Genomic DNA, 12,901 nt, shown 5'->3' on the forward strand with positions numbered 1-12,901 from the left:
ACAGGGGTTCTTGGGTGAGGGAAGAGATGAGGATCTGACTCCATGTTTCAGAAGGCTGATTTATTATTTTATGATATTTATTACATTAAAACTATACTAAAAGAATAGAAGAAAGGATTTCATCAGAAGGCTGGCTAAGAATAGAATAGGAAAGAATGATAACAAAGGCTTGTGGCTCGGGCTCTCTGTCCGAGCCAGCTGGGCTGTGATTGACCATTAATTAGAAACATCCAACATGGGGCAATCCCAGATCCACCTGTTGCATTCCACAGCAGCAGATAATCAATGTTTACATTTTGTTCCTGAGGCTTCTCAGCTTTTCAGGAGGAAAAATCCTAAAGGATTTTCCATAAAAGATGTCTGCGACAGGGTGCACACTTTTTATTGTGTGAAGTTGGTCTCCTTAGTTCCCTCCATTTTTATTTTCTTCAGTGAAAGTTGTCCCCCAGTATTAGAGATTAAATAGCAACTCCTGCCACCCCTGGGAGATGTTCCCTTCCTGCTGGTCCTGCCCAGTATAAAATGATCCCACTCCTGTCTCTCCTCAGGATGTGCATCCCTGCCTGATGCTCAGCTTAATATATTCCCTGCACAGTTCTGTGCCATTATTCCTAGTTAAACTCTCCTGGATCACCCAGAACATGAAGAATGTGCAGCAGCTTCCCACAGCACAGCATAATTAGCTGCTTCAAAAACTACCTGCAAAGAGTGATGCCCTCATTATGCCGAGCAGAGGAGGCTTTGGTGGGGTGAGGTGTCCCCAGGAAGGAGAAGCATTTCTCTTCAGAGCAAGAAGAAGAGGCCCTCCCGCAGTTCCCTTCATCACTGGATTCCTCAGGAGCCTGAAGGCACCTGGCAGAGCCCCATGATGGAAAGAAACACCTTGGAGCATCTATTAGGAGCTCGTGGTGATTAAAGCAGAGCCTTGTGGTTTGTGTGCTGCAGGGAAGAAGCCAGGAAATAACCCCCAATGTTGGTTTAAAATGTTTCATTTGCCATTTCGCTGCAAAACAGGTGAGAGGGTGCAGCTTTGGCCAGGCCTGGTGGTGGAGGTGACTGGGAGCCCATCACATTCCCAGCTGTCCTTGGCTGGAATCCTCCCCTGCCTCCCTGGGCAGAACAGACCTGCTCCATCCATCGCTCTTCATCCTCTGATCAAACAAAGCCAGCCGTGGGTTGAGAGCCAGCCTTGATTTGTTCCCACTTTATTCCTGAAATCCAGAGCTGGCCAAGAAGTCTCCAGTGCCTGCCTGGCTGAGCACAACAACCCTTGACGTTCCTGCAGCGTTTCTGGTCGAGGATCTCCGAGTGCTCTGCAAACAAAACCTCCCTAAGCCTCCTGTGAGCCCTCTGGGCTGGGTATTACGCTCCTGACTTAGCAGATGGGTAAACAAAGGCCCCAGCAGTTCAAGTTTTCCATGTTGAGAGCACTTTGTCAATATTAACCTGATTAATCCTCACACTTGGGTGGAGAGAGTTGGGTTCCTTCAGGGGCAGAGCAAAGTCACAGTGGGGATGTCCCGAGTGCCTCTGTTTGGGGTCCCCACACTGAATAACGGGGTGCTGGAACTGAATAACGGGGTGGTGGAACTGAATAATGGGGTGGTGGCAGTCAGGGGGGCATGGGGTGTCCAGAGCTGGAAGGGACCCCCAAGGATCATCCACAATGAGGTCATCACACTGAATAATAATAATAATAATAATAATAATAATAATAATAATAATAATAATAATGGCAGCTGAGCCACCAGTCAGGGAGTTATGGGGTGTCCAGAGCTGGAAGGGACCCCAAGGATCATCCACAATGAGGTCACCACACTGAATAATAATAATAATAATAATAATAATAATAATAATAATAATAATAATAATAATAATAATAATAATAATGGCAGCTGAGCCACCAGTCAGGGAGTTATGGGGTGTCCAGAGCTGGAAGGGACCCCAAGGATCATCCACAATGAGGGCACCTCTGGTCTCTTCTCCAGAGAACAACCCCAGCCTTTCCTCCCAGCAGAGCTGCTCCATCCCTGTGCTCACCCTGGAGCCTCCATGGGCTCTGTCCAGCAGGACTCTGTGTGTGTCACTCTGTGCTCAGGAATGTCCCCCTGTGACCCCCCAGGTGACAGAGCAGGGTCTGCCCTGCTCAGGGCAGCTCTGCAGACCCCCTTGAGAGGATGGGCTGATCCCAGGAGCTTTTAAAGCCCAGATCCAGGAGAGCACTGAAACATTTTATTAGCCTTTAACAAGACAGAGTTATATCAAGTTTGTTCAGCATTAATTATACTTTCTGCAGTGTTCTACCTACACCATCAATTATTAATTAATCTCCCTCTGTATTTTTAGCTGTTACCTGTCCCTAATCACCTTGCTGCTATAACTTTCTGGTCTCATGCCAACGTGTGTTGCCAGACCAGTTGAAGACATTAGCAGGAATGTAATTACCTCGTTAGAGCTCGTGGAGTTTTGCACACCCCACCTCGATGGCATCAGAGATGCAGAGGCATTTTCCCTGGAAGTGTTTCTGCTTGTTGCCTCACGCTGAGGATGGAGAGTGACCCACCCTGCTGGGACAGTGCCACAGAGGCCCTGGCACCGTGAGGGGGGGTCTGTGACCCAGCTCTGAGCCGTGGCACTGCCAGCTGGGGCTGGGGTCAGGCAGGACCTCAGTGCTGGGGGGCACTGAGGAGTATCCAGGGCTGGGGTCACTGTGGGGTCTCCCCAGTGCTGATGGGGTCACTGTGGGGTCTCCCAGTGCTGGGGGTCACTGTGGGATCTCCCCAGTGCTGTGGGATCTCCCAGTGCTGGTGGCGTCACTGTGGGATCTCTCAGTGCTTCTGGGGCCACTGTGGGATCTCCCCATTGCTATGGGATCTCCCAGCACTGATGGGGTCACTCTGGGGTCTCCCAGCACTGATGGGGTCATTGTTGGATCTACCCAGTACTGATGGGATCACTGTGCGATCTCCCAGTGCTGTGGGATCTCTCCAGTGCTGATGGGATCATTATGGGATCTTCCAGTGCTGATGGGGCCATTATGGGATCTCTCCAATGCTGATGGGGTCACTGTGGGATCTCCCCAGTGCTGATGGGATCATTATGGGATCTCCCCAGTGCTGATGGGGTCATTATGGGATCTCTCCAATGCTGATGGGGTCTCTATGGGATCTCTCCAATGCTGATGGGGTCTCTGTGGTATCTCCCAGTGCTGATGGGGTCTCTATGGGATCTCCCAGTGCTGATGGGGTCACCTGTGTGGGTCACTCAGGTACCCAGGCCCGCAGCTGCCCTGAGCTCTGGGCACAGCCTTTGGTCACTTCTGTGTTCCTGAGCCTTCCCCTGCTCCATCAGTGGCTCAGGCTGTGCTTCCATCAGGGCTCTCCTGCTCCTGCCTTCTGCAGCTGTCACTTTGTCACATCCACGTCTCACCACAATGTCAAACACAGAGGATGGAGGGGACAGCAGCTCCCTGCTCCCTGTTTCTAGGGATTCAAGCTCATCCTGTCTCTGTGCCAAGTCCCCTTTGCCTCTTCCATCCCAATTAGCACATTCTGATGTTGCCTCAAGCCTTCCCTCAAAACCCCCAGGAAAAAACAAACACCCAGCTCCTGCTTTGTGCCTCTCCCCACCCAGCCACGCTGCCTTTGTGTGCTCAGGCATGTCCAGAGCTGCACATTTCCAGGCTCAGGGTAAAACCCTGCCAGCCAACAAGGTTCCCAGCCAAGTTTTCCTCCTGTTTTTTTCCTGCAGCTCCGTGCTGTGTGCGTGGATGAACAAATGTCAGCACAGCTGGGCTGCAGTGGCCACTGGAGGAGAACTCCTGAACTCCTTCCCTCTGCAGCTGGGCACAGCTGGCAGTGTCAGACTGTGCCCTGTGCCATGACAGAGGCAGCTGGGCCACCTCACCCAGCTTTGGGAAGGGCAGTGAGAGCAAATCCTCCAAAATTCCCTCCTGGAAAGCACCAAGGGCTGTGCTTGGAGCTATTGTTGTGTCAGTCATTGTGGGAAGGGAGTGGTTTGGGGGGAATAAATGCAAAAGGAGACTTTTTCTTGGAGAAGGGAAGTGGGAAGGGAGTGCTGAGGTAATTCAGAGCAGGATTATTAAAAAAGCCCTCATATATCCATAGCCCAGACATGAGATTTTAACAGTGGGGTGTTTATGTTCCTCAGAGCTGGGCAAATATTTGGGATGCTCTTCTTGGATGTTCATCCTTCATTCACCCAGGCAAGATATTTGTGTGAGAAAGTGGCAGATCAGTGAAAGTGGAGGACCTGACACGAGTCCTTGACCTGCAGGTCTGGAAGCCTCCACTCCAATGAATCACACATTGGATGGGTTTGGATGAGTGGTCAAAAAGCAGAAAGGAGGGAGAGCAAAGCCATTAACTGAACACAACCATGAGGACTTCAGTGTCCCTGCCCTTGGAAAGGGCTGGAACTGGAGGACATTTATATTCCCTTCTAAAGAAGGGAACTTAAAATGGAATTCTGTGATTCTAAAATCCACCCAGAGCAAATGCAAGGTGTCCAGCTCCAGGGGGAAACCTGGGAACATCCAGCATGACAATTAATGCAATTACTGTCACCCAGGAAATCAATGCCAGGGCCATCCCAACAGCTCTGCCCCAAGGCTCTGACAACAGGGTCACACTTGCAAGCTCACTTCACATTTAACAACTTGGGCCAAATCAGAAAACCAGCCCAAGAGCTGCCTCTGCATTTTCCAGCCCATGGCATCAACAACCCCTACATTTCACCAGCATTCCTGAGTCAGGGCAGTTACTGCCACACTCTTCCTTCTTTGTTTTGAGAATCTTTCCCAACTTTTTTTGTGGTTTCCCCATCAAACTCAGCAGTTCTGCCCAGTGAAAGCAGCTGAGCACAGAAGGTCCTTGCCCAAATGACACCAGGTTGTGTGGATGCCTCTTCAGGAAAAGGAATTTTTCTCTGCTTGCTTTTCATTTGTCTGGTCAGGCTGGCAGTTCTGCCCCCCAGTCCTCACTGCTGCAGGCAGGTGCTGGCAGGAGAGCTGGAAGAGAAAACAAAGTGAAAAAAGCAAAATATGAGGAGCTGGCTCCCAGCTGGCACAAACCAGCCCAGGGTTTTTTGACATCAGTGGAATTACAGCTTGCACTGGGCAAAGCCTGGCCTGCTCCTCCTGCAGGGGCTCTGATTGCTGATTTGACTTTGGGGTCTGAGTGCTGCTGCTGCACTGGGTTCATCACAGCAGCTGAGCCTGGGCTGCAAACAGAGCCTTGCTGCAGAGCCATGCTGCTCTGTTCCCCCTCAGAATTTACCAATTTCCCCATTTGTTTGCAGAGCCAGGGTGACTGCAGACCTGCAGGGGTTGCTTGGCAGTTTCACCCTGCCTACCTCTGGTTTTTGGAGCACCTGGCCAGCAGCTCCTCCTGCAGAAATGCTGGAAGTGCCTGGATCTGGCTCCCAGCTCTGCTGTCCCATCTGCTGCTCCCCAGGATGGCAGTGCCAGCTCCATTTCCCACTGAAGGGAAAACATTTCCTCTGCTAAACACAGGAGTCCTCCCCCATCCAGCTCCAGCCTGCATTCCTGAGTGCTGCACAGGGCTCCTGCTGCTGGGTTTTGTACAGGTTTTGTACAGGTTTTGTACAGCTGGAGAATTTCCATGTGCCAGAGAGGAAATTCCAGCTCAGTGCCAGATCCAAGGAGCCTGTGAGGACACAGGGATGCCCAGTGCTGGTTTGGATTCTTCCAAATTTACATCTCCATGTGCCACCTATCATAATATTTCCCCCAAAATCCTTTTGGTTTTTGGTTGTTTTGGATTTTTTTTTTCAAGTGTGAAATGCCTGAAGCTGGGGATTTTCCAGGGAAAGGGCATTCCCACCCACCATCAAAGTTTGTCATGTTTACTGTGGAACATTGAGATCCCTAAATTCTCAGCAGCTGCTCTGCTGTCTCTGTGTTTATTTTTTCTCTCCTGTCAGGAGTTAAATTTGGAGGGCACAAAGCACTCCTGTGAATGGAAATGGTGCAGAAGGCTGGAAGAATAAAGGAGAATAAGGACAAAATTATGTTTATTTTCTCCTGCTCAGAGCTTTAAATTGGCAAAGCCTGACCACTCCCTGCCCAGATCCTCATCCTGACAGGTGTTCCCTCAATTCAGAGACATTCCAAGGGAAACAAATGAAAAGCAACCAGAGAAAAATTCCTTTTCCTGAAGAGGCATCCACACAACCTGGTATCATTTGGGCAAGGACCTTCTGTGCTCAGCTGCTTTCACTGGGCAGAACTGCTGAGTTTGATGGGGAAACCACAAAAAAAGTTGGGAAAGATTCCCAAAACAAAGAAGGAAGAGTGTGGCAGTAACTGCCCTGACTCAGGAATGCTGGTGAAATGTAGGGGTTGTTGATGCCATGGGCTGGAAAATGCAGTGGCAGCTCTTGGGCTGGTTTTCTGATTTGGCCCAAGTTGTTAAATGTGAAGTGAGCTTGCAAGTGTGACCCTGAGAGCCTCAGGGTGACCCTGGGAGCAGCCTGGGTCAGTGGGAGGTGACCCTGCCCAGGAGGTTGGGCCAACTTTGAGCTCCCTTCCAACCTAAACCACCCTGTGATTCCACGAAAACGGGAAATCCCACAAAAATGGGAAATCCCACCTGAGGCTCCAGGTATTAAGAGAAGAAGAGAACCCCAGATCCCCGAGAACAGCAAGACTGGGAGGAGCAGATTTCCAAGCTCAGCTCTAAAGAACCTTTTCATCTCTTTGGGTTTTGTTCTGCTCTGACCCTGCCTGTTGGGAGCCTCAGAGCTGATTCCCAGGAGCTGGGAGCAATGAGGAGATTGGGGATATCAGCACGGGGCAGTCAGGAATGGTTCCCTGCATTACAGGGAGAAGCTCTGACTTTAAATCTGAGTCCCAGCCCTGTTTGACCTGGCTCGTGCCTTTGCCAAAAGAGATATGAACCAACACATCCTTCAATGAAAAACCAAATTCCAATAAATAATAACAAAGTGGGAATTCAGGGGGTTCACTTTCAGCACTGGAGTTTCCCAGCTTCTGAGTGCTCATGCTTTGAACCTTTTTCTTTCTTACAATTTTATGTGATTTTTTTTTTTTTTTGGACTTCTGCTAAAGCTTAATATAACCTAGCACAGATCCATGGCTTAAAACAGTCAGCAGAACTTTTGACAGCAGTGGGGCCCATGGGATAAACCACTCCAGTGCCAGTAAACTCTGATTCTTTCCTCATTATATAACAATGCAAATGTAATAATTTCTTCTCTGCTCCAGTTGTTACTCAATCCCCGATTAATTCAGAAATGGGCCAGTAGTGAATATACAATTGCAACTACCAGCAGAGTTTAATATGAAGTTTGGGTTATTGTCACAGTGCTATTAATAACACTCATGATTAGGCACTGACTTGTCCCTGAGCTGTTTAAATGTCACCGCCGGAATCAGAGGGGTGAAAGGAATTTAATCTCTTTTCCCCAACCCTCAGCCTCTGTATCACAGGAACTTGGAAATGTGTGGTTTTTCCTATTGTTCTTCAGTCTATTGTAGAAGTGCTGCAGTGACTAATTCCTGCATAAATCATTGCCATGACAACACCTGTAATATCTCCTGTCAAACAGTGCGAGCTGCTGTGGCTCCTTCTCGGGCTAAAAAGGTGCAAATGGGGGTGAGGAGAGTGCACAGACCTGTTCTGGGAGAGGAGGAGTGCTGAGCACTGGGGCGAGCTGTGGGAACCTCTCCCTGCCTGCCTGCCTTCCTTCCCAGCCCCTGGGAGCTGATCGAGCCTCCTGTCAGGGATTAATTGATCTGAAATGGGGACAGAGGTGCTCAAAGGTCTGGCTCTGGTGTTGTGAGTTGGAGCAAACACAGCTCCAAGGCAGGGCTGGGTCTCACCAGGGCTCCTCACCCCCCTGGAACACACAGGATGGACAATTCTCTTTCCTTCTGGCTGCATTCATGATAAAATATTGATCCCCTTCTACGGGGAAACAGGCAAAATTGGGTGTTGTGTTTAATTAAGGGCTTTAAAAGAAGGACTTGTAAGGTGATCAATATTTATTAGGACGGGGTAATCTTGTTTTGACTTCTCAGTTTGGTGAGTTTGATGTATGCCAGCAGCAGGGCTGGGGATGGGGAGAAGTGAGATGTGCTTTTCTCTGGGGAGCTGCTTTGACGATAACCCCAAGCCAAGCTCGGCTTTAATGGCAAAATAGATCAGCCCATTTTTCTCCTGTTCCTGCAAGCTCTTCTTTATTCCCCTCAAAAGGAGGCCTGTGAAGGAAGAATGGAGCAGGGAGGTTACTGATTGCTATCTCCAGCCCTGTCACAAAGGAAGATTTACTAACACAGGGTAAAATAGGAACGACTGCGTTGAGCGGATTCCATCGGAAGTGCTTTACAGGCAGGACTGGATGAAAAATGAGGTTTGACTTTTAATGCCAATATAGAATCCATCTGTTTAGGTCCATCTACTTTTTTCTTATCCTCTATTCATCCCTATTGTGTGTGAAGTCTCCTGTGATATGTGAAGATCTCAGTTTTGCCTCAGATTAAAGGCGAGGCTTCTCTTTCGGGCAGCGTTCCCTGCTCGGGCACAAAGGGGAGGAGGGATGGAGACCATGTGTGGAGGGCTTGGTCCCTGCAGTGACAGCACTCTGGGGTCCCTCTTGAAGAGTCCTCCTATGGAGTGACTTTATTTATCCAGAGTTCTGCCTCTTGACCTGGTTTCCTACTCCTCAGTGCCACCCGAGCGTGTGAAGCGTTGCTGTTCCAGTTCCTCGGCCTGGGTTCAGGGCAGGGTGGTGCAGGTGGAGGTTCAGCACTGGAATTTTGGTTACTACAACCCAGTGAAGTCATTTTGGGTCTTGTCTAAGCTGTACTTAAAGCTCTCCTGTCTGGAAAATGTGATAAGGGTTTTATTCACCATTTCACCCAGATAAAGGTGAAATGGTGAATAAAATATGAGAAGGGCTCAGCTGCATTGCCCAAGAGAGAGGTGGGCAGAGTTTGTCACCTGCTCCTCAACCCCTGGGCTGTCCCTGGCTGATTTATTTCTGTGCTTGAGTATCCTGAGAGTTGCAATGTTTTACCTGCAGTCTGACCATAAATCTCCTGTGCGGAGGGGGGTGCTGGGCACAGGTTCACCTGTGCAGAATCCAGGAGAGGCACTGAGCTGCAAACTGAACTTCCTCTTCCAATTCCACACCTGCACTCTGCATTTTTGTCCTGCTTCATCTACTGAGAAGGAGTGAGGGAAGAGAATGTGGATTTGTGTGGTGCCTTGGCTGAGGCAGAGCTGTAACCCTGAGGGAAGGGGAGAAGTGCAGACAGCCCTCCTGATACCAGCACTGCCTGGAAATGTTCCCTCCCTCCCCTCTTCAGCTCCAAGAGAATTAATCCCAAATTAAAGCCTTTGTTTTGCCCAGCAGGAGCAGGCAGGCTGAACTCTGCTAGGAGAGGGTGGCTCAGTGGCAGCAGCAGACCTGGGTAATTTGTGTGACAAAGAGTTTTACTCACCAGAAATGCAGTTTTGGAGTGGAGGAGGCAGAGCTGTCTGTGAATTTGGGTCAGATTCAGCAAACAGTTTCTGCCAAAAAAAAAAAAAAAAAGAAAAAAAGAAAACACAAAATTATCTCCTTATTGCTTTTCCAGATAATCAAAATAATTCATTTTATAATTCCCAAGAATCAGCAAATAAAAATACAGTGACAATTAACATTTTCTTCTCCCGTGGGAATACCCCACACTAAAAAATACAGGCAGGCAGTGACATTTGCCCAGGTAAAACATCTCATTTACCAAAAGCTGTTGTTTTTCACAGGAAAACACCTGCGTGGTTCTGGTGCAGGTGGCACACGAGTTCCTGCCTCTCGCAGTGGCTGCGGTGTCACTCGCCTGTGAATAGAAATAAAACCAGCAGATGGTGCTGGAGAATGTCCACCCTGGGTCCTGCAGGGACAGCCTGAGCCTCCCCTGGAGGGTGGCCTGGGCTGGAACATCCACCGGGAGCCAGGGCTGGGGCCGGCAGGGTGGAGAGGAGGAAAATTGGGCATCTGCAGGCTGTGCCTGGCTGGGAGGGCAGGGACTGTTGGGCAAAGGTCCTGAGTGTCCCTGTCAGTCCCTGGGTGTCCCTGTCTGTCCCTGGTGTCCATGTCTATCCCTCTGTGTCCCTGTCTGTCCCTGTGTGTCTGTCCCTCTGTGTCCCTGTCTCTCCCTGTGTGCCTCTGTCCATCCTGGTCCATCCCTGTCTGTCCCTGTCCATCCCTGTCCATCCCTGTGTCCCCCTGTCCATCCCTGTCTGTCCCTGTGTCTCCCTGTGTCCCCCTGTCCATCCCTGTGTCCCCCTGTCTATCCCTGTGTCCCCTGTCCATCTCTGTCCATCCCTGTCCATCCCTGTGTCCCCCGTCCATCCCTGTCTGTCCCTGTGTCTCCCTGTGTCCCCCTGTCCATCCCTGTGTCCCCCTGTCTGTCCCTGTGTCCCCTGTCCATCTCTGTCCATCCCTGTCCATCCCTGTGTCCCCCTGTCCATCCCTGTCTGTCCCTGTGTCTCCCTGTGTCCCCCTGTCCATCCCTGTGTCCCCCTGTCTGTCCCTGTGTCCCCTGTCCATCTCTGTCCATCCCTGTCCATCCCTGTGTCCCCCTGTCCATCCCTGTGTCCCCCTGTCTGTCCCTGTGTCCCCCTGTCTGTCCCTGTGTGCCGAGGTCAGAGCAGGCCCAGGCTCAGCTCCAGGCCCAGCGATGGCCCCAGAGCCCCGGGCAGGGCCTGAGCCCAGGAAGCTCCTCAGAAGTTTGGACAGGGCTTGGAGCCACCTGGTCTGGTGAAAGGTGTCCCCAAGATGGGTTTAAGGTCCCTTCCAACCCACACCACTCCACGATCTGTGATTTCCCCAGAGTTTGGAGCTGGTTCTTGTTAAGTTTTGCTGTCTCAGAGCACAGAGCTGGGGTGTCACACCTGTACCCCTCAGCTCTGGGTCTCTGCTGCTTTCTGCTGCACCAAAGTTTCTTCTCTTTGCCTTTCTAGGAAGTTTGGAGCGGCCTCATTTGCTATCCCCACACATCTGCTCTGCTGTACCTGTCATTCATCTCCTGGTAGCTTCAGGTTTCCCCCTCTCCCACTTCCTGCGTGGCCACCCAATGACTTAGAGGTAATGTCACAGACATACTTTATGAAAAATCCTTTCATTAGGATCTTTTCTCCTGAGAAGCTGAGAAGCTTCAGCTTCTCCATGTTCTGCTGCTTTGGAATGTGATTTGGAGAATGGTTTACCCAGCGTGGGAAATTGTTTTTACTTGATGACCAATGACAGCCACCTGTGTCGAGGCTGTGAGCAGTCACAAGATTTTATTATCATTCCTTTCCTTTCAAGCCTTCTGATGAAATCCTTTCTTCTATTCTTTTAGTGTAGTTCTAATCTATAATTTTCTTTTAATATAATATATATCATAAAATAACAAATCATGAAACATGGAGTCAAGATTCTCATCTCTTCCCTTGTCGGGGTTGCCTGCAAATTCTACAAAGTAAAACTTAAATTCTTTATGTGTAAAGGGGTATAAACTGTTCAGAAATTCAGAGGAGAAAGAATTTACTTAGAAGATTAAAGCCTTCTTTGTCCTAATGTGGCTTACTGAGGGTTGAAGGGTGCAAGACCATTTTTATTGAAGGACCTGTTAAAGGTATTTTTGTAACTAATGAAAATTAAGATATTTGTTATCAAATAAAGGGCTCAGATGATGTTTTAAATCTTCTCTCACTGTTTTTCTCTGGCAGAATCATCTGTGTCTCTCCCATATCATGTGCCTGAGGCCAAAAGCGTTCATGACTTCTTCAAGAGCAGACCTCGACCAGCATGTCAAGGAAATGCCATGGCCCTGCTGAAGGAAGGAAAGAGACAACTAAATGAGCACTGATGCACAGCAAATCCAGCTTCCAGGGCTACCTGGTCATTGTTTTCTTGCTAAAAAAATAGAGGATGAATCTTTCAGCTAAAGGAAATAACAGTCTGAGAAGTGAGGAGGTCCCTCCAGCCCCATCAGAGTGGAAATGAGCACAGTTATGGTCACACAGGGTGCTCTGGGAGAGCAGCCTGGCCTGGCTTTGCCCTGGATACCCCCAAATTCTCCAAGATCTTGTTAAAACACAAAAAACTGCCCTGATTTGTTAGTGGTGTGTGATGGCCACTGGCAAAGCTGTAAATGCTCTGCTGGGACTGCAACAGAAAGGGGCATTTTTAAGGCTCTTCCTGAAGTAAGATGGAAATTAAAAAGATATTTTTGTCCCAAGGCCAGCCCCTGAGTAAGCATAATTTGGCTCTGACAACTCTGGAGGAGCAGTGCCAGTTTCTACAGCCGAAGACCCATCTATGATATTAAGAAAAAACAAATCTCATTTATTCTGTGTCCTTGTTGGCATCACAATCCAGCTATTTTAAAAAAATGAACACATTGCAGAGCAATCCTGCCATCATGAAGTGAGTACACACCAGGGCAGTCAAAATGAACTGAAGGGATTGTTTATTTAAATTTTTTCAGGGTTTTTTTTTTTTTGAGGTTTTTTTGGCCTTGGGGTTCTGTTCCCACGTTCACTTTGTAAACACAAAGGTGAAGGAACCTTTCTACTGCTGGAGTGCAAAAGTAGGTGGGGAAGAAATGCTTTCCAAAAAAAAGCATCACATTGTGAGGCTGAGAATCCTGAATTCTTGTAGCATCATGGAATGGTTTGGGTTGGAAGGACCTTAAAGGTTATTCAGATTATCCATGGGCAGGGACACTTCCACTGTCCCAGGCTGCTCCAAGCCCTGTCCAACCTGGCCTTGGACACTCCCAGGGATGGAGCAGCCACAGCTTCTCTGAGAAATCCATCCCAACCCCTCCCCACCCTCACAGGAAGAATTTCCCAGAAGAAACCAG

The sequence above is a fragment of the Molothrus aeneus genome, chromosome 23 (genome assembly GCF_037042795.1).
Source record: "Molothrus aeneus isolate 106 chromosome 23, BPBGC_Maene_1.0, whole genome shotgun sequence".
NCBI classification, from domain to species: domain Eukaryota; kingdom Metazoa; phylum Chordata; class Aves; order Passeriformes; family Icteridae; genus Molothrus; species Molothrus aeneus.